Genomic DNA, 23,894 nt, shown 5'->3' with positions numbered 1-23,894 from the left:
AACAAAAACTACTGCTTTGGCAGCTTCCATTAAAGACACATATGTGATATTTAAAAACTTTTCACTTGCTAACTGATAAAGTAACCTCTCGGCAGAAAATGAGATTTTAAGGACAAAAGACGATTGCTCCAATATGATTAGTTTGAATGAATAAATTTTTAAAAATCACTAGGAAAAACACAAAAGGAGTTATGCAATGTTCACAAACAGCAAAGATTATAAATGATATGAAAAATGTCTATAAAGTTTTAGAAATTGAGTAGTAATGATGCAATCACAAGAACCATAACAAATGGATGTCATCTCTAGTTCATTAGAAGATTAATGGGACATGGATTGAGACCTCTGAAACCATGAGCCCCAAATAAATTTCTCCTCTTCTGAGTTGTTCTTGTCAGTTATTTTGGTCACAGCACTGAAAAGCTGACTAACACAAGACCAAAGAGTCTGTCTACTGGTGCTCTCTTGCAGTCCGGTCTCTCCATTTCCCAGACCCAGGCAACCTCTGGCCTGCTTTCTCTCTGTAGACTAGATTTCCCTTTCCTAGAGTTTCATATTAATGGAACCAGACTGTATGTGCTCTTTTTTATTTTAAATTCCCTTTCTTTACCTATTCAATACTGTTTTCCCCCACCTCCCCTAAATCCCTAGCATCTACTGATCTTTGCATGGTCTCCATTGTTTTGTCTTCATAATGTCATATGGTGAAATCATACATTATAAAGCCTTTCATGCCGACTTCTCTCACTCGGCAATATGCATTTTAATGTTTTTATTAAAATATTAGAGTTATACATAATGTTGGGGTTTGTTTTGACATAATCGTACATGACTAGAATATAATTTGCTCCCCAGTGCTCTTTTAAGTTTGGCTTTACCACTCAGCATATTCCTAAGATTTATTTTTGTGTGAGGTTTATTTGTGTGTATCCATGGTTTGCTATTTTTATTGCTAGACAATATTATATTCCATCAATACAGCAAAAAATATTTATACATTTACCTATTGATAGATATGTAATTTCCAATTTGGGGATAATATGAATACAGCTTCAAGTCTTTCTGTAAACATATATAATCTTTTTCTCTTGTATAAATATATAGAAATGGAATTATATGTATGTTTAACTTATTAGAAATTTGAAGCTGTTTTCCAAAGAAGTGGTATCAATTTATAGCCCTACCAGCAATGCCTAAGGGCTCCAGGAGCTTCATCTCCTTGTCAACACTTGTATTGTTGTTGCTTTGATTTAAGTCATTCTAGTGTATTCACAGTGGTATCTCACTGCGGTTCCAACTTGCATTTCTCAGATGACGAATGACATTGATTAATGATTAGCAAATCACTTATCTCCCTTATAGAAATGTCTATTCAAAATTTTTATCCTTTTTATTGTATTGTTGATCTTATCATAAAGAATTCTTGACATATTCTGGCTGTAAGTATTTTGTCATACACCTACAATAGAAATATATTCTCACATGGTCTTGATTCTCTATTCATTAATGATATATTTCAAACAGCAGAAATTTCTACTTGTAATTGTCAATTCAATTAAATTTTTATTGTAGGGATTATGATTTCAGTGTACTAAGATATCTTTATCAAGATTGCAAGATTTTTTTCTTCTATGTTTTCTTCTACACGGTTTGTAGTTTTATATGTTGTATTTTAGTCTAGGACTCATTCCAATGTAAAGTTTGAGCATAGCATGAAATGAGTGTAATTCCATATGGATATCCAGTTGTACCAACAATCACTTATTGAAAAGATTATCCTTTCTCTTAATTTCTTAGCTGAAAATCACTTGACTATAAGTATATCTATTTCTGAACTCTATTCTATCCCATCGGTCTATCTTTATACCAATTCCACACTGAATACCAATACACTTCACGGCAAAACTTCAAATATTATATGAAAACAACAATGGCTCACCTAATGATAAGATTTCATAAGTTTTGAAAACAAGGAATATAAGTTCTCTGATTTTTGTTTTGTTTTCAGATTATTTTAGCTATTCCAGAGCCTTAGCATTGTCATATAAATTTTTTATTTATATAAATCTTTCAAAATAACATCTTGAATTTTTATCGATTGTGATTAATCTATAGATCAATTTTTAAAGAATTGACATCATATCAAAATTGCAGTTTTCAGTCCATTAGTATAGTATATCTCTCTAGTTACTTGAATAGCTTAGTTTGTTTCAGGAATGTTTAAGAGTTGTCATTATCAGGTCTTACACACACTTTATTTATCACAAAGTATTTATAATACATTCTTAAGTATTTCATGGTTTTCAATGCTATTAGAAATAATTTTTATTTGTCAATTGATTTTGGTATATTGGTCTCATATCCTGTTTCCTGGCTAAGTTCACTTTTTAAAAATTATTGATTCTTATTAGATATACATGACAGTAGAGTGTGTTTGGGCATATTATACACATATTGAGTATAACTTCTTCTAATTAAGATCCTATTCTCGTGGTTGTACATGATATGTAGTTACCCTGGTCATATATTCATTTACAAGGATATGAAAGCTATGTTTGATTAATTCTACTGTCTTCCTAATCCCCTTTCCACTTCCACCTCCCTTCCCTGCATTCCCCTTTGCCTAATACAATGGACTCCGATTATTCCCCTCCCCACCTCTGCTTGCTGTGGGTTAGCATCCACACATCGGAGAGAACATTCAGTTTTTGGTTTCTTAGAACTAACTTCTTTCACTTAGCATAATATTCTACAGTTCCATGTACCAGCAAATACTATAATTTCATTCTTATTTATGGCTGAGTAATATTCCATTGTGTGTGTGCGTGCATGTGTGTGTACACTGTTGAGAGCCACAGCCGAAGGGGCCCCAGCAAACTTCCAGCTGCCGGCTGATGATTGGCTCACAGCGGCCCCAGCAACATCTAGCTGATTGGCTCCTCTGCGGTGATGCTCATTGGGCTGTTTCCCTGCCCTTTCAGACCACGCAGCTGCTCATTGGGGGACTTTTTTTGGCTCCGCCCACGTGACCCAGCCAATCGGCCTCAAGAGCAGGAGGATTGTGGGAGGTGGAGAGAAGCTTGTGTGGGAGAGAGAGGCTTGGGGAAAGCCGGTGGTGGCAGTTGAGGCTCTGAGGGTTTTTCCTGAGAGGCTGTTTTGTTTGGCGTGTGTGGTTCTAAAAATAAAGTTAGTTTCTTTTGACAAGTGGCTCCTGATTGTGCCCAGCCAGACTGCGGCATTTGGTGGCCCGTACGGGGAGCGACTGAGGATAAGTGAAACTGCTCGCCCCTGAGGGCAGGGCGAGAGGATGGGTAGCCATTTTAAGATTCCTCTTTTATTTTGCTTCACTTTTGTTTTAAGTTGCCTGTCCCTGGAGATGAGTGAGACGGAAGAAAAACCGCTCACATCTGAGGAAAAACTATTTACGTCTGAGGAACAGATAGGGAGAAAGGACGGATGCACATGTCAGGAGGATAGAAAGGCTATAATGACTTTTTGTTGTTCCCTTTTTATTTCATTCTGTCTTGGTTTTGTTTGGCGTCATCTTGTTGGGTTGTATTATAGTAGAAATACGGGATCAGAAATTAGCAAAAAACAAACTGAAAGAGTGTTAAGTAAATTGTTAGAGGAAGGAGGCATCTCAGTAAAATCAAGAACAGTCAGGGCATACGTTGATACAATACAAAAATGTAGCCCATGGCTTTTTAAGGAGGAGTTGTTAAATATATCACAATGGAACCATCATGGTGAAGATTTAAAAAGAAAAGAAAAGCCCAGGGACTCTGCCAGTTGGCACATTGCCATTGTGGACGTTCGTATCTTGTTTGCTTAGTCCAAAGCCTTCAGTTCAGACAATGGTAGAGGAAGGAGAAGACATAATGATTCAAGTAAAAGAGAAGGTCTCTCAAGTTAGTCAGACAGAGGAAAAGATTCAAGTAAAAGAGAAGGCCTCTCAAGTTAGTCAGACAGAGAAAGAAAGTGTAAAACAGAAAAAGCCATCAGGGGGAAAGTTACAACAGGAGACTGCTACTAACACCTTTCTAACACCAGAGGGTGTAAGTGTCCACCCAACAGCACCACCTCTACAGGAGACTGCTACTAACACCTTTCTATCACCAGAGGACGTAAGTGTCCAACTAAAAAGGCCACCTCCATATGCTGGGAGGTCCCCAACCCCCGCAGTTGATAGTTGGGATCCTGAGACAAGATCTCAAATATTAACATGCCCTGTATTTGAGGCAGGAGGGCAGCGATTTTACCAAGTTTTAAATTTCAAAACAGTGAAGCAGCTAAAAGAGGCTGTAACAACCTATGGTCCTCAAGCACCCTTCACTGTAAGCATGGTCGAATCCATTAACAACTTGAACATGACGCCAGCAGATTGGGCTAATATGTGTAAAGCTGTGCTAAATGGAGGACAATACCTGTTATGGAAGGTTGCCAATGAGGAATTTTGCAAGGAGACGGCTAGGCGAAATGCAGCAGCTGGTTATCCTCAGAGAAATCTAGATATGTTGTTAGGAAAGGGACCTTATGAGGATCAGCAGCAACAAATTGCATATGATCCTGGTGTATATGCACAAATTGCTGTAGATGCAATTAAGGCATGGAAGACTTTACAAGGACATGGAGGTTTACAAGGTCAATTATCTAAGGTAATACAAGGAGCTAATGAACCTTATGCTGAATTTGTAGATAGGCTTATTCAAACAGCTACCAGAGTTTTTGGGAATACAGAACAAGCAATGCCATTACTAAAACACCTGGCTTATGAGCAAGCGAATCGTTGGTGCAGAGATATCATTAGACCATGGAAACATGAAGATTTAAACACATATATTAAATTATGTAGAGACATTAATGAACAAGAGCAAGTCATGGCAGCTGCAGTAAAACAGGCTTTAGATGCCAGAGACATTAATGAACAAGGGCAAATTGTGGCAGCTGCAGTAAAACAGGCTTTAGATGCCAGGCCAAGAACATGCTACAATTGTGAACAAACAGGACATTTTAAAAGGAATTGCCCCATTGGAGGAGGGTTTAACAAAACTAGGTATCAAAGGAGTAGAATACCAGGTATTTGCCCACGATGCCGTGGAGGGAGACATTGGGCTAATGAATGCCGTTCTCAAACCACCATAGAGGGTACTCCATTATCAAAAAACGAACAAGGACCAGGTGTTTATCCACGATATCGTGGAGAAAGGCATCGGGCTCCATTGCCAAAAAATGGACAGGGGGGCCCAATGCTCCGGGGCCCAAAACCACAAATATACGGAGCACTGGAGGAACCCAGCAACCCCATCAGGGTAGTGCCCAGGACACATTGTCCATCAGATCCCTCATCAGACAAACCAGAGGGAGCACAGGGTTGGACATCTGCACCTCCGCCAGAGCAGTACTAACTCCAGAGATGGGAGTTCAAATCATTCCCACAGGGGTGAAAGGACTTCTTCCCAAAGGAACAGTAGGCTTATTATTGGGACGCAGCTCTTCTACTCTAAAAGGACTTATGATAAGTCCTGGGGTAATTGATCCCGATTATGAAGGTGAAATAAAAATTATAGCCAGTTCTCCAAAGGGTATATCAGTAATTTCACCAGGAGATAGAATAGCACAGTTACTAATAATACCCAGCCTACATGATAAATTTTCCAGTCGTACTGTAGAAAGAGGTTCCAAGGGATTAGGCTCCACAGGTGTAGATTGGGCTATGCTTTCTTTAAATTTAGATTCTCGCCCAATGCTAAAACTAAATATTCAAGGACATGAATTTAATGGGCTACTCGATACAGGTGCAGACCTTAGCATCATCTCTCGTCAAGAATGGCCAAAACATTGGCCATTACAACAAGCCACTCAAACGCTTCGAGGCCTAGGAGTGGCAACTAATCCCCATAGAAGTGCAATGGTATTAGATTGGAAGGATCCTGAAGGATGTGAAGGAACTATACAGCCATATGTATTAGATCATCTTCCCGTAAATTTATGGGGACGAGATGTCCTAGATCAATTAGGTTTGACATTAACAAATAACATCAACCAAAATGCACCCACTATTATGACTAGACAAGGTTTTAGGAAAGGAAAAAGATTAGAAAAACAAGAACAAGGTATAGCAGCACCAATACAAATAGATCAAGGAACAGACAGACATGGGTTGGATTTTCAGAAAGGGCCACTGTGACAATAAAAATTACTTGGAAATCAGAAAGACCAGTATGGGTTCCTCAGTGGCCCCTGACTAAAGAAAAGATACAAGCAGCCCATGACCTGGTCAAACAACAATTAGCAGAAGGACATATACAACCTTCTGTATTTCCCCATAATACTCCCATTTTTGTCATCAAAAAGAAATCTGGTAAATGGAGATTATTGCAAGATTTAAGAGCCATTAACAATGAGATGGTTATTATGGGACCTGCTCAATCAGGGATTCCTCAGTTGTCTGCTTTGCCAAAAACCTGGTATGTTTTAGTTATAGATATTAAAGATTGTTTTTTTTTCAATTCCAATTCATCCTGAGGATAGTCCACGTTTTGCATTTACTATCCCTGCACTGAATCATGAAGGTCCTGATCAGAGATATGAATGGAAAGTACTCCCTCAAGGGATGGCTAACAGCCCAACTATGTGTCAAATTTATGTTAACAAAGTAATCCAGCCACTTAGAAATCAAAATCCTGAACTACAAATATTTCACTATATGGATGATGTATTATTAGCACACAAAGATAAAAACACATTGCTAGAATGTTATGCCACACTTACAAACTTATTAAAAAATTATAATCTAGAGATAGCAATAGATAAAGTACAATTAAATTTTCCAATTAATTATTTAGGAGTTCTATTAATCTCAACCATGGTCCGTCCACCAAAAATTCAAATACGAGTAGATCAATTCAAATCACTTAATGACTTTCAAAAGTTATTAGGAGACATAAATTGGATAAGGCCTTATTTAGGTATACCAACAGGAGAGTTGGGACCTTTATTTGATATCCTAAAAGGTCCATCAGATCCAAATTCACCCCGAATGTTAACGCCTGAAGCAAGAAAGGCATTAAAAATCATTGAAACATATATGGAAAATATGCATTTGGATAGAATTGATATAAGTTTGCCTTTATTATTTATTGTACTACCAACAAAAAATATTCCTACAGGAGCATTTTGGCAAGAAGGTCCATTATTATGGATACATTTATCTTATTCTCCTAACACTATTCTTACTAGGTATCCTGAGGCTGTAGGACAATTAATACTCAAAGGAATAAAAGCAGCAAAGGGAGTGTTTGGAATTTCTCCCAATAAAATTATTACTCCATATACTATGAATCAAATTGATGAGTTAGCTAATGAGTTAAATACTTGGGCAATAATCATGTGCAAATCTAATGTTTCATTTGATAACCACTTACCATCTAATCCTTTATTGTCTTTTTGGTCATTGCATCCTGTAATTTTTCCAAAAATGACAAGAAAAACACCTATCATGAATGCTCCAAATATATTCACTGATGGGTCAAATAATGGTACAGCAGCAGTAGTTACCCCTGATCAAACTTTTACATTTTTAGTACCCAAACAATCAGCTCAAAAGGTAGAGCTTAATGCAGTTTTACAAGCTTTTGTGATGTTTAAAGATTCTGTATTTAATTTATTTTCTGATAGTCAGTATGTAGTTAATGCTATAGTATCTCTTGAAGATGCTGGTAGGATTTCCCCTTCTTCTACTGTTTTCTCTTTGCTTTCCACTATACAAAGTCTAATCTGGGATAGAAAAGATCCATTCTTTATAGGACATATCAGGGCACATACAGGATTGCCTGGAGCCCTTAGTTTGGGCAATGATTTAGCAGATAAAACTACACATGACGTACATATTTTCTCTACACTAGAAGAAGCTATAAATTTTCATAAAAAGTTCCATGTCAATGCTAATACTTTACAAAAGCGTTTTAAAATAACTAAGGAACAAGCTAGACAAATAATAAAACAATGTCAAAATTGTGTGACCTTTTTACCACAAGTTAATCTTGGAGTCAATCCTAGAGGATTGATACCTAACCATATTTGGCAGATGGACGTCACACACTTGCCAGAATTTGGAAAATTAAAATATTTGCATGTTACAGTTGATACTTCTTCTGGATTTTTGATGGGCTCCCTTCATGCCGGAGAAAAAACTAAAGATGTTATAGCTCATTGCTTACAAAATTTTGCCACTGTGGGTGTTCCAAAACAGTTAAAAACAGATAATGCCCCTGGTTATACTTCTACCTCTTTTAAACAATTTTGCTCAACATTTGGCATTACTCATATAACAGGAATCCCATACAATCCACAGGGACAAGGCATAGTTGAAAGAGCTCATCAAACTATTAAAATGTACTTATTAAAGCAAAAAGAAGGAATTGGGAAGGGGTATATATTCCCCAAAGATAAACTTAAAATAACCCTTTTTACTCTAAACTTTTTAAATTTGGATTCATCAGGACTTAGTGCTGCGGAAAGGCATATGTGTCCAAAAAATGTACATAAGCCTAAGGTACTTTGGAAGGATATTCTAACAGGACAATGGAAAGGTCCTGACCCAGTAATTGTCTGGAGTCGGGGGTCTGTTTGTGTGTTTCCACAGGGAGAACAGCAGCCGATTTGGATTCCAGAGAGATTAACCAAGGTCCTGACCCAGTGATTGTCTGGAGTCGGGGGTCTGTTTATGTGTTTCCACAGGGAGAACAGCAGCCGATTTGGATTCCAGAAAGATTAACTAAAGCGATTTCTACAGACCAAAAAGAAGATGATTTGGCTCAAATCCATAACAACTGATATCCAAAACTCCAGTTTGGCTATTCTTACATCTGCAACAGAACCAGGATGCTTTTTTCAATATCTATTTTATTATTGCCCTTTGCCATATCATGAAGTTCTATTTTGTTTTTTGAGCTCATACAGACCTAGGTTAATGTTTTGCTGATCAGTTCTATTTTTTGACTATAGAGTTTTTAAACATTGCAATGGAGATTTCACCTGTAAAAAGTTATAAGGCCTTTACTATAATGTTATGTGTTGTATGTATTATATTATGTGTGCACACTTGTGTTTTGTGTTATATGTTTGAATGTATGTATGTCCATATATCATAAATGATGAGCGCTCATGATAAAATGGATCCAAATATTTTTTTTTTCACGTGATTTATATGGTTTAATTTAAATTGGGTAAACAACTGTTGAGGATTGTTTTAATATGTAAACAAAAAAGAAGGTTAACAGATCTGTTTGTTTACTTTCACCTTTCCTTTTCATTATATTTAATAATTCTCTTGAAGATAATGTAAATTGTTAAGAAAATTGTTTTCTTTTAGTGCCTTCTGTAATGTTACATAATTTTTTCTTTAGCCATTATTGCCAGAATTCCTATCTTCATCCCAGTGCCGGTGAAGACAATGTAAATTGTTAAGAAAATTGTTTTCTTTTAGTGCCTTCTGTAATGTTACATAATTTTTTCTTTAGCCATTATTGCCAGAATTCCTATCTTCATCCCAGTGCTGGTGAAGTCAAAGATAAAACCAATCTACAGCTTCTACAATAGCCATCACTGAACTGCTTGCAGAACTTGCCTGGACACATTGTGAGCTCACCTGTATGCATTGTGAACTATCTGTTGGTGCAGCAACTTGTGGTAGTGTTGGGGTATTTTTGCTGATGATGTCATTGGTGGTACAATTTTTCCAAAAGGAGCCGTGAATTGGCTTGGTGTATCTTCCTCCCTTCTGCTTGTCATGATCGTCCAGCTAAAATTTGGGGGCCAACAGAGGTGAGGCAAAGAACCTCACCCCCCCCCCCCCCCCGCTGGTACAAAGACCTCTCCACAGGTGTGGCTGTATACTGGACCGGTAGTCAGTGACGGGTAAGATCCAATTGCAATGGTACCAACCTAAGGACCATATGTACTATTGGACAACCTAAGGCAGGCACGGTCCCTAAGCCACATGATTGTTGTTTAAACAGAGAGGGGGAGATGTTGAGAGCCACGGCCGAAGGGGCCCCAGCAAACTTCCAGCTGCCGGCTGATGATTGGCTCACCGCGGCCCCAACAACATCTAGCTGATTGGCTCCTCTGCGGTGATGCTCATTGGGCTGTTTCCCTGCCCTTTCAGACCACGCAGCTGCTCATTGGGGGACTTTTTTGGCTCCACCCACGTGACCCAGCCAATCGGCCTCAAGAGCAGGAGGATTGTGGGAGGTGGAGAGAAGCTTGTGTGGGAGAGAGAGGCTTGGGGAAAGCCGGTGGTGGCAGTTGAGGCTCTGAGGGTTTTTCCTGAGAGGCTGTTTTGTTTGGCGTGTGTGGTTCTAAAAATAAAGTTAGTTTCTTTTGACAAGTGGCTCTTGATTGTGCCCAGCCAGACTGCAGCAGTACACACCACATTTTATTTATCTATTCATCTGTTGAAAGGCACCTAGGTTGGTTCCATACCTTGGCTATTAAGAATTCAGCTGCTCAAAACATTGATGTGGCTGCGTCACATTAGTATGCTGATTTTAGTCATTTGGGTATATACCAAGGAGTGGGATAACTGGGTCAAATGGTGGTTCCATTCCAAGTTTTCTGAGGAATCTCCACACTGCCTTCCAAGGAGGTTGCACCAATCTGTAGTCCCACCAGCAATGTATGTGTGTACCTTTTCCCCTACATCCTCACCAACATTTATTGTTACTTGTATTCTTGATAATTGCCATTCTGACTGGAGTGAGATGGAATCTCAGTGTAGTTTTAATATGCATTTCTCTAATTGCTAGAGATGTTAAGTATTTTTCACATATTCTTTTTTAATTTTAATTTATTTATTTGTTCTAATCAGTTATACATGACAGCAGAATGTTCTTGAATTCATTATACACAAATAGAACACTATTTTTAACTTATCTGATTGTACCCAAAGTAGGGACACCATTTGTGCAATCATACATGTACCTAGATCTCATTTCACCACCTTTCCTACCCCCCTCCCCCACTTTTCTTCACCCATCCAAAGTTCCTCCACTTACCCCATGCCTGGCCCCCACCATTATGGTTTAGCATGCACTTATCAGAGAAAACATTCGGCCTTTGGTTTTTTGGCATTGGCTTCCTCCACTTAGCATGATATTCTCTAACTCCTCCATTCATATTTCTTCTGTGAACTGCCTGTTCGGTTCCTTTGCCCATTTACTGACTGGGATATTTGGTTTTTGGTGCTAAGTTTTTTTAAGATTTTTGTATATCTTGGAGATTAATGCTCTATTTGAGGTGCAGGTGGTAAAGATTTTCTCCTATTCTGTAGGCTCTCTGTTCATGTTCCTGATTGTTTCCTTTGCTATAAAGAGCTTTGTAGTTTGATACCATTCCATTTATTAATTCTTGACCACTAAAATCTGGAACAAGACAGGGATGCCCTCTCACCACTCCTATTCGACATAGTCCTTGAAACCCTTGCCAGAACAATTACACAAAAGAAAGAAGTTAAAGGGAAACAAACAGGAAAAGAAAAGCTCAAACTATCCCTATTTTCTAAAAACATGATTCTATATTTAGAAGACTCAAAAAACTCTACCAGAAAGCTTCTAGAACTCATAAATAAATTCAGAAAAGTAGTAGGGTATAAAATCAACACCCATAAATCAACTGCATTCCTATACACCAACGACCACTCAGCTGAAAGAGAAATCCAGAAAACTATCCCATTCACAATAGCCTGAAAAATAAAATAAAATACTTGGGAATCAATCTAACAAAAGAGGTGAAAGACCTCTACAATGAAAACTACAGAACACTAAAAAGAGAAATTGAAAAAGACCACAGAAAATGGAAATATCTTCTATGTTCTTGGATAGGCAGAATTAATATTGTCAAAATGGCCATACTACCAAAAGCACTATACACATTTAATGCAATTCCTATTAAAATTCCAATGACATTCTTCATAGAAATAGAAAAAGCAATAATAAAATTCATTTGGAAAAATAAGAGGCCCTAAATAGCCAAAGTAATGCTCAGTGATGAAAGTAAAGCAGGAAGCATCATAATACCAGACCTTAAATTACACTACAGAGCTATAAAAAAAAAAAAAAAAACAGGATGGTATTACACTAAAACAGACATGAAGCCTAATGTTATGGAATAGAAGACATAGAGACAAACCCACATAAATATAGTTATCTCAAACTAGACAAAGGCACCATAAACATATATTGGAGAAAAGATAGCCTCTTCAAGAAATGGTACTCGAAAAACTGGAAATCCATATTAACAAAATGAAATTAGACCCTATCTCTTACCTTTCACAAAACTCAACTCAAAGTGGATCAAGGACCTAGAAGTTAGACCTGAGACCCTGCACTCACCAGAAGAAAAAGTTTACTTATTAGTTCAAGTGGCTGTTTGGGGGGAGCAGATTCTTAATGGTTTTCTACATAGACACTTGAATGAAAAATACAGTTTTAATTCTTCCTTCCAACCTGAACCCTTTATTTCATCTTCATGTTTAATACTGACCTTTAGAAAAATGATACTTAACAGTAAAGAGTTTTACCTTTATTCTGATCTCAGGGAAAAACATTCAGTATATCACCATTACAAAAAATGTTAGCTATACCTCTCTTAGCTTAAAATTAAATTTCTCATAGGTACCTTGATAAGGCCAAAGAAGTCTCCTTCAATTCCTAATTTACTTATTAGCATTTTATCATTAATAGGTGTTGACTATTTCACATGCATTTTCTGCAACTATTGATATGATCATGGTTTCTTCTTTGTTCTATTAACAATGTAAATTATATTGATTAATTTTATATTAAACCAATCTCACCTTCCTGTGATAAATGGTACTTGGTTATGATATGATATTACACATTATATATACTGTTATTTTCAATTTGCAACTTTGTAATGTATTTTTGTAATGGGTTTTATCCAATATTGCATTGTAATTTCTTGGTTTGTTTTTGTCCTCAGGATAATACTGGCCTCAGGAATTGATTTGGGATTATTTCTTCATCTATTTTCTGAAAGGATTTTTTGTATAATTGGCATTATTTCATCCTAAATGCTTGGTCTAATTCACCAGTGAAGCCATCTGGACCTGGAGTCCTAATTTAATTCCATTGGCATCAGAGAACTTAGTACCATTTCAATCATTTTATAATTATTAAATTGCTTTTATTGTATATCACTCTCAACATGAGCTCTTGGCTAGAAGCAAGACACAGGTTCCAATTCTACTCAAAGGGTATGAATTATAGGTACCAGGAAACAGGGAAATTAGGGGTTATCTTGAGTCTGAGCATCCCCAGGTACTCTTAAATACTGCATTTCATCTCCATGACTGCTTTATTAGCTATACCTATCTTAGTTTAAACAACCACACCAAGATACATCATAATCAAATTCATAGAAATTAATAATAAAATGTTAAAGAAGCCACAGAGGAGGAAATATATTCTATTCCCCTTCTCCTTCAGAGATTTTAATTACATGTATATTAGACTGCTTGATACTATCCTACAGGTCATTAATACTGTACTCATTTATGTTTTCTTTCTGTACTTTAATGTTTTCAAATCTGTAATATGACAGACATCACTGTCATTTACAAGGAAAAAACTGGGATCAAAGAGGCAGAGTAATTTATTGATGGATAAAACCAGGTCAACAAATTAAGGAGCTTGATGATATTTCTATTGATAAAATAATAATAAAACAATGAAAATGTAATAAATTATCCAGCCAAATAACTTAGATAAATACATCCTTAAATTTTTTTCTATCAGGAAAACACTTCATCAGTTCACTAAGCATTAAGTGGGACAGGTTAATAAGTAATACTCAAGGAAACCCAACAGTTTTTCTGATTGAAATAAATAAATTAAAAAAATAATGGAAATGTGTAATGTGTGACATTACTAAAGGTCAAGAAGCCATGTTGGCCACAATGACTATATGACAGGTTCAGAATTAAGTGCTCTGGGTAATATCTACTCCTATTCTCTCTCTCTCTTTTTTTTTTTCCATTCCCAGTGATTTAACCAGATTTCTATTTTTGAACCCTAGGAACATAAATAGTTTATTTTTGCAAGTAGGCTTATCTATCCACTAACATGTACAAAAACAAGCTATCGGGCACTCAAACAAAGTAGTAAAAAAAAAAAAAAAAAAAAGGAAAACTTATGAGAAGGTTCAGAAGTTTCCAGAAAGACCTGTCTGTTCAACCAGAGACTCAAGAAGGGTTAACTGTAGGTTTTGAGCAACCAAAATAATTTAAAAGTCCAAATTTCATTTTTACTGAGAACAGGTATTAAAAAGAAAAGGTTTACACTAGGTGAAAAAGATTCAGACTATACATCAATTGGCAAGAACTTCCTACCTAAAGAAAGATACAGCAAGTGAGACTATTTCTCTGGAGATTTTTAAGGAAAGGCAAACAGTCATCTTTGGGAAGTGTTTAAAAGTAAACAGAAATTCACCTATGCTGAAGAGATATTTTTTCCTAAATAAAGAATCTCACACTGCTACAGCACTTTCATAACTTCTTTTGTTTTTATTCTAGGAAAGTTCTTTACCCATAAAAATATCAGACAAAGATCAACCATATTTTATATTTGCATTTTTTATATAAATTTAATCCTTTATCTTGCCAAAACAGTGTGGGAAAGGTCTCAAACTTTATTCCCAAGTTTTCTTAATTATCTTAGTGATTACTGTTATAGTTTACATATTTAGTTAGAGCCCAGTAAGTAACTTTAGGGCATTTCCCTAAATTTCCACCTTTAGGAGTACCTAACTCCACACTTTATTCCAACAATCATGATAAAACATTAATCATTATATTTAGGGGTGATTCAACATCCTTACCTTGCCCCATCTGCATCTTCAAAAGCTCTGGTCACAAGCCCCCATCCCTGACTGCAGATAGCACCACCAGCAAGAACTTTGGACTAACATAGGCAAGAGCATACTATCTGATCAAGCACACCAACTGGCCCCCTCTAGAAAAAAGAATTGTTTTCCCTTAAGAAAAACATGAAATGAGGACCCCGATTATAACAAAAAGAATATAAAGACAGAGAAGTAAAGATAGTACACATTTCTAGAAGGTCTCCTAAAAGTCACTGACAAAAGAACCAAAGAATGGAAAATCTAACTTTATGTATATTTCTAGGTTAAAAAAACAGAGGAAGAGATCTTGATCTATTGAATGAGATGACCCAGTGCATAATCAGTTTAGTGAATGTGAATGGCATTTTCTAGATCTCTAGATTTAACATTTAGGAGGAAGGGAATAGCAGATATTCCAATAACCTTCCAATCCACTAGCAAATAACCCTGGGATCACAAGCTCAGCTGCCTACAGGAGCAACCAAGTGGAATAAATAAGAGCAAGGAGCTAAGTGAACCTGGCCTAGAAGCAATGGGGAAAACTGGAGACTGACAAACTGGAGTTCATGTCCTGAAACACTTGCTCCTTCTGTGGAGGCATTCTTTGCACAGTTGTAGCAGTTTGTGCCACCAAAAATTCAAGCCCGGAGATGCCAGATCTTCTAATTTTTTTCTAAAAATTAGCCATAAAGCTGAGTTCATATGTGAACTTGCTGTTTCTTAAAGTTTGGCACTTAATTACATTTCCTATTGAAAACATATAGGTCAGACCAGATGAATTTATAGTTTATTCATATAAACAGACCAACAGTGTGGCCACTCATTTCTAAGACACCCTACCTGGCTCCTATATCACTTTGCCTCCTACTGTGGCTCTTTTATCCTCAATATGCCAGATTATCAAAAGCTACACAGGGTGACTGCAGGGTGGGTGTGGAACAGAGGGTGAAGGGTGCTACTCATTCACATTCAAGTGTCAGCCACACTCTTCTTACTATAAGGAACTGCAGTTTTGGAAATGGTCAGTTGTCATGGCCACTCATGTTGTTAGGTCAGACAGCTGAACCAATTAAATGATTTTTTTGAATTGTCTAATGAGTATCTCTTACATCTCCAAAAATGTCAAGGGTGATTTTTTCGTTTATAGTTTGGTACTAGGGATTGAATCCAGACCACTTTACCACTGAGCTAAGTCTCCAGTCCTTCTGAATTTTTTATTTTGAGAGAGGATCTTACTAAGTTGCCGAGTTGCCTTTGAACATGAGATCCGATCCTTCTGCCTCAGCCTCCTGAGTCCCTGGCACTACAGGTGTGCACCACCATGCCCAGCAAGTGTTTGGGGGTTTTCCTGTTTGTTTGTTTTTGTTTTAAAAGCGGTTTAGATGTCCTGTTTCATGTACCAATAATGACTAACTAAGGGTCACAGCTATGGCATCAAGCTCTACTATGCTAGAAGCAAAGAAATAAACCTCAAAAGAAGATCATTAACTAAACTGAAAATCACTTTTATTAAAAATGATATGGAATTTTTAGCTCCTATACAAAAAAGGTATTACTTACTTTAAAAGTCTGTACCTAATGACATCCTACTCCAACCAAAGTCCAAGGGTTTAAGGGATAAATCAATCCTACTGGAATTTAACCTTAATTATTAGATATTTACCTTTTCCTACAGACTCTAAAAGTGTGCTATCTTAGATAATTTTGTTAGTCATATAAACAAGTTATGGTCTTCTGTAATGGAGAAGGATCTCTTCTTTCTTTACATAATAATGTTTTAAAAAGGCTTTCATCGCACTATACCTTTTGTGAATTATCCCTTCCCCTTCCTTCCTTCCTTCCTTCCTTCCTTCCTTTCTTTCCCTCCTTTTTGCCCAATCTCTCTTCCTCCCCACTTTTTTAGCACTCATTTAAACTCATAGTAAGTTTACTAAATTTAAAAACTAATTTTTGACCTATTTTGCATCTTTATTACAAGTTTATACCTGGATTTGAGGAACCATGGTAAATAATAGCAATACCTTTTTGTTTCTTATGAGGTTAAATTGAATGAGGCTTAGCTCTGAAGTGCTGATAGTAAAGCGGGTTCAACGGCATCTCTTAAAGTGGTGATGATATTGGGATAATCAGAGGTCACACACTGACCTAAAATATCAGTTGATAGACCCAACCTGATCTTTTCTTAAAATTGGGAGACATCTTGCCACAAAGCCATGAAAAGATAATTTCGGCTTTACTATAAATTACTGCAAATTCTGAACCTGCTTGGAATGCCTGCCCATGCCTTGAACTCACCCATGCCTGGCTCTCTGACCAGATAGCAGCCCTCTCTGAAACTTAGTGACACCTCATAAATATTGGCCTTCCCTGGCCAGACAATGACCCTCTCTGAGGCTCTAATGGTCCTCATAAATTCTGATGTTGGGGCCAGCAAAAAATGTAAACTACCATTAGTGTGATGCTTGTCAGAGTTCTGTTATCTGTAACTCCCCTTTGTGTAACTTTCTGGGCTATAAAGCTGGGCTGCAGGAAAGCTGGGGTGCTGTCTTGTTCCCGCCATTTTGGGAGGGAGAGGCAGCCCGGCCGGTCGAAATAATAAGCTTGCTTTAATTTGATTTTAATTGGAGTCAGTGGTCTTTTCTCGAGTCCTGGTCTAACATCAGTGTCAGGATATTTACCCAACCCAGGGCTCTTAAGAGAAGTAATCCCTGAATTAAAAGAAGTGAGAACTATCCCAGTACATAGGTACACATACAAACAATATGAAAAAACAAGAGAACAAACCACTCCAAACAGCCCATAATGCTTCAACAACTGACTCCATCAACACCACACTGGAGGAAATGTCAGAGAAAAAAGTTAGAAAGTTCATAGTTAAAATGTTCTATGAGCTAAAAGAAGATGTAAGGAGTGAAATTAGAAAGAAAATACAAGAAGTGAAAGATAACTTCAATAAAGAGAGAGATTCTGAAAAAGAACCAATGAAAAATGCTGGAAATGAAAAACTCATTAAACCAAATTAAAAATTCAATGGAAAGGAGAGGTGGCAAGATGGCAGAATACAGCTGAGGCATGTCAGGATAGGTACGGAGAGCTTAGAGCTTAGAGATCAGAGACACTGCTTGAAAAAACAGTGAGCTGTGCTGCATAGTATCCATGTATTGGAGGGAAGCTGCCATCTCTCTAAATAAATACCAAACCAGGTTAAATGGAGTTTTTGTTCCTTGTACACATAGGTTGCAAGAATTTGATCAAAACAAATTCAAACAAAAAAAGATAAGGCATTTCTTTTCCAGAATCTGTCAGGAATAGCCTCTATAAAAAAATGGAGGGCAGCGGAAAGAACCATTTTGCAGTCACATTGCAGGGAGCCAATTACTGGCAGATCCAGTCTGGCCCCCAAAAAACGAGCCCAGCATACCCATGCTGCATGACTATGTGCCTAAGTGATCAGGAGAAAATCAGGCATGGAGAGAGGTTTACACAGGGGAATACTGATCAGGGAAATCCACCTGGCTTCCCCCTGCCGGCTCCAAATCAGCTTCTTGCCTGACTGGCTGGAAAGAAGGACCTCACTGGGAATTTGAAAGGGAGGGGCCAGGAAAGATCAAGCTTGGAGACTGAATCAGAGACCACAAATCATGGGGTCTGCAGGCAAAGTAGTGGGCTAAGAACAGGCTTCTACACCACACAAGTGGAAGCCAGAGGAGATTCCTGGGGTGTAGTCTTCTAACTCAGACCAGAAACTGCTGGACCTTTGCAGTGCACTGAATTAAAATCTCCAGACCAACTGGCACCCAGAGAAGAGACAGGGGCACACCTACGCCTACACCCTGCCTCCCGGAGCTCCACCTTTAGCACTAACCCTCTCCCCCTGCAACCCCCTGAGGGTTGAGCTAGCATCAAACTCCAGACAACCCCACCTAACTGATAAGAAGGGAAATAGAAACTTTAAAACTCCAATGAAAAGAATTGTTCAATTTTTCATTGAGATCCTTTTTTTTTTTTTTTTTTTCTTCTCTCTCACATCTCTACCATTTTTGAAACCAAGTGATTTTCATGTATCAGTTTATTGAGGACAGGGATATCTGAATAGTATATTACAGTTTTGTTGTATGTTCTTTTATTTTTACTTTTTTCTTTCTATTTTTATTTTTTTATCTTAATTTTCACTTTATGTTTTCCTCTCACTTCTCTGTTTCCCTGGATTTCCTTTCTCTCTTTTTTCCTACTAAGAGCCAACCTCTATTAATTACTCTTTCACTCTTCCTATAATTTTTTACTTCTATCTTCTCTCCTCTTTCCTCATAAACATCATATCCTACACTATTTCTGTTCTCTCTTTTTCCATGATTTGAAATTATAAACCATTTTGCAAACTTACTATTTATATTGTAGACAATAATTAAACATGTCATTTCTGTTTAATGAGACAAAACTATGGACATCTTAACAGGAGCTACTTGGTTTAAGGCTGCATATTGTCTGCATTGGGTATTGTTATTATTTGTCTCCCCCTTAAAAGCAAGGTATTGGAAACCTTCAGGAACACTGTAAGTCTACTCCCTCAGATGCATACTGCTGGATGGGTAGACACATAAACAACATGAAAAAAAAAAAAAAAAAACAAGGGAAAAAATCACCCCAAACAAACCAAGGTGCTCCACTGACACCACAGTAGAAGAAATGTCAGAAAAGGAGTTCAAGTACATAAACTGATCTGTGACATAAAGGACAATGTAAAGAGTAAAATAAGAGATAAAATACAGGAGATGAAAGTTCACTTCCATAAAAAGATAGAGACTCTAAAAAGAAATCAAGCATAAATCCTCAAAATAAACAAAGCAATAAATCAAATTGAAAATGCAATGGAAAGCATCACCAACAGACTAGACCACTTGGAAAACAGAATCTCAGGCAATGAACACAAAATATGTAGTCTTGAAAATAGAGTTGACCACAGAGAGAAGATGTTAAGAAACCATGAACAGAACTTCCAAGAATTATGGGATGATCAGAAAAGAACAAATTTAAGATTTATCAGGATAGGTAAAAGTGTGGAGATACAAACTGAAGGAATGCACAATCTTTTCAATGAAATAATATCAGAAAATTTCCAAAACTAAAGAATGAAATGTAAAATCAAATACAAGAGGCATATAAGACCCCAAATATACAAAATTAAAACAGAACCACACCAAGGCATATTATAATGAAAATTCCTAACATAGACAATAAGGATAGAATTTTAAAGGATGCAAGAAAAAAATATCAGATTATGTATAGGGGGAAACCAATTAGGACATGACAGTGTAATTCTGCATCATGTATGATCATAAGAATGAGAAGTTATACTCCATTTATGTTTGATGTATCAAAATGCATTCTACTGTCATATATAACTAATTTGAACAATTTTTTTAGAGTTTAAAAATTAAAATTAAATGGAAACCATCACCAATAGATTACACCACTTTCAAGATATCAAGCCTTGAAAACAAATTATAGTATCTTGAAAATAAAGTTGACCATAAAAAAAAAGATGGTAAGAGGCCATGAACAGTGTTGGGAGTCGCCCCGGCTCCAAAGACTAACTTCCCTATCCCCCAAGAAGAGCCGTCCAATGGTGAGCCCTGCTGGCTCACATGATCCTGCTGTCCAATGGTGAGCCATGCTGGCTCACATGATCCTTACCCACAAATCAGACTAGCCCTGATGGCTCACATGATTCTTACCCACCAATCAGACTAGCCCTGCTGGCTCACCTGATCCTTGCCCACCAATCAAAAAGCACCCCATGCCTGTCAAACCACCCCCGGCTCTAGAAATATGCAGACCTGTTCCTCAATAAATGGGCATTTTCTCTGACGGCAAGCCTAGATTGTTCTTTCAAACAGAATATTTAAGAAACCTGGGATAACATTAAGAGAACAAATTTAAGAATCATTGGGATAGATGAAGGCACTGAAATTATAAACTAAAGGGATGCACAATCTTTTAAATTAACTAATATCAGAAATTTTCCAAAACTTAAGAATGAGATGAAAATTCAACTACAAGAGGCATATAGATCTCCAAATATAAAAAATCACAATATAAGACACATTACAATGAAAATACCTAACATACAGATAAGGATAGAATTTTAAAAGTAACAAGAGAAAATAAGATGGTCACACATAGAGTTAAACCAATCCAGATTTCGGTTAATTCCTCAACTCAGAACCTAAAGCCATGGGGCTTGCAATAATATATACCAAGCTCTGAAAGAAACTGAAAGCCAACCAAGAATACTATAACCAGCAAAAATAATCTACAGAATTAAAGGTGAAACAAAAACCTTCCATGATAAACAGAAGCTAAAAGAATTCATAACAGAAAGCTTGCACTACAAATATACTCAATAAAATATTTTAGGAGAAAAAATGAAAAATAAAAAATGAAAACCAGCATAGGGAGGAATTACACTAGAAGAATAGTTGGTTAAAGGAGAATCAAATCAGATTTAAACATTAGAAATAAATCAAACAGAAGAAAATAAAAACCATCTTGATACTCAATACTGAATGTAAACAGTCTAAATTCTTCAAGTCAAAAGACAAAAGTTGTGAGATTATATTAAAAACAAAACTCAACAATATGCTGTCTGTAAGAGACTCACAGACTGAAGGTGAAATGATGGGAAAAAACATACCACTCACTTAGAACTCATAAACAAGCAGAGGTAGCAATTCTCATATTAGATAAAGTGGACTTCAAATAAAGATTAATTAGAAGAGACAAAGATCATTTCATACTGCTTGTTGTATTTCATACAACAAGCTATAATTATGATAAATATTTATGCCCTAAATGACATCAAACAAATCCTTCTTAATATTAAGAATCAAAGCCTGGGGTAGAGCACTGGCCTCGCACATGCAAGACCTTGGGTTTGATCCTTGGCACCACATAAAAATAAATAAGCGAAACAAAGGTTAAAAAAAAATTCATGACTGAAATCCCTGAGAATTAAAAGAACTTAAAATAAAAAAAAAAATAATCAAATAGACTACAATACAACACTACTAGGTGACATTAATATACATCTTTCACCACTAGATAGATCATTCAACATAAACTATGCAAATATTCTACAGAACTAAAACATACAATTAGTAATATGAACCTAAAAGATATCTATAAAATATTTCATTCATAAACAACTGAATTCACTTTCTTCTCAGCAGTACATGGAACATTTTCTAAAATAGACCATATTTTAGGTCACAAAGCAAATCTTAGCAAATACAAAAAAATTAGAGATAACACCTTGTATTTTATCAGATCATAATGGAATGAAATTATAAATCAATGATAAGATAAAAAAACAGAAATCACTCTAACACCTGGAAATTAAATACAACACTTATGAATGATGATGGACAGCAGAAGAAATCAGAGGAGAAATAAAATAATTCTTAGATGTAAATTAGAATAGTGATACAACATATCAAAATCTCTGGGACAGTGTTTTAGTCAGCTATTTTGCCACTGTGACTAAGGGACCTGACTAGAACAAATGTAAAGGAGGAAGTGTTTATTTAGGGGCTCAGAGATTCAGAGATCTCAATCAATGGACAGTCAGCTTCATTTCTCGGGGCTCGAGGTAAGGCAGACTTCATATGGCAGAATTTGGTAGGTGGAAGCAGCTCACATGATGATCAGTTAGCATAAGGGGGGGGCGGGAGAGACTCTCCATTTTCAGATACAAAATATTTACCCCATAGTCACACCCCACCTGTCTCCAGTTACCACTCAGTTATTCCCATCAGGAAATAATTTACTGATTACGTTAAGGCTGTGACCAATCATTTCTTCTCCAAACTTTCTTGCATTGTCTCACACATGAGATTTTGGGGGACACCCTATCCAAATCATAACAGACAGTATGAAGGCAGTTGTGAGAGGAAAGTTCATTGCACTGAGTTCATATATTAAACAAATATAAAAATACCAAATAAATAATCTAACATTACATCATTACATATCAAGGCCCTAGAAAAGAAGGACAAACCAACACCCAAATCAGTAAAAAAAAAAAAAAAAAAGGACAGGAAATAATTTAAATCAGAACTACTAAAATCAATGAAATTGAGAAACAAATACAAAAGACTAACAAAACAAAGAGATGGTTTTGGTTTTTTGAAAGGCTAAACAAGATTGATAAAACCTTAGCGGAACTAACCAAAAGAAAAAGGGAAAAAACTCAAATGAGAAACAAATACAAAAGACTGACAAAACAAAGAGATGGTTTGGATTTTTTGGAAGGATAAACAAGATTGATAAAACCTTAGCAGAACTAACCAAAAGAAAAAGGGAAAAAACTCAAATTAACAAAATTTGAGATGAAAAGGGAAATATCACCACAGACAGTATTGAAATCAGAGGGTCATAGGAAACTATTTTCAATGTTTGTATTCCAATAAGCTAGAAAATCTTGAAGATACAAATTCCTAGGGACATATGACCTACCCAAATTGAACCATGAGGATATAGAAAACTTAAACAGATCAAAAATCAAATAATGAATTTGAAGCAGCTATCAAAAGTCTTCCAACAAAGAAAAGTCAAGGACTGGATGGATTCTCAGCTGGGTTCTACCAGACTTTTAAAGAAGAACTAATACCAATTCTCCTCAAATTATTTCATGAAATTGAAAAGGAGAGAATATTCTCATACTCTCTAATGAGAATAGATGCAAAAATTCTTACTAAAATATTGGCAAGCTGCATACACAACACATTAAAAAGATAGTGCATCATGATCGAGGGGATTTCATCCCAGGGATGCAAGATGGCTTCAACACATATAAATCAATAAATATGATTCACCAGTAAGGACGGGAATCACATGATTATCTCATCAGATGCAGAAAAAGCACTTGATAAAGTACAGCTCTCATTCTTGTTTAAAACACTAGAAAAACTAGG

The 23,894-nt window shown here is 36.5% G+C and overlaps 1 protein-coding gene across 5 annotated transcripts in view; it reads right to left on the bottom strand.

The window, feature by feature from the left end:
- Depdc1b (DEP domain containing 1B) overlaps positions 1-23,894 on the bottom strand; it is a 142,144-nt gene that overhangs the window by 14,049 nt on the left and 104,201 nt on the right. The gene's annotated exons all lie outside the window — the stretch shown is intronic.

The sequence above is a fragment of the Marmota flaviventris genome, chromosome 5 (genome assembly GCF_047511675.1).
Source record: "Marmota flaviventris isolate mMarFla1 chromosome 5, mMarFla1.hap1, whole genome shotgun sequence".
NCBI lineage: Eukaryota > Metazoa > Chordata > Mammalia > Rodentia > Sciuridae > Marmota > Marmota flaviventris.
The sequence above is the reverse complement of the archived record's forward strand: the minus strand, read 5'-3'. Positions and strand labels throughout refer to the sequence as shown.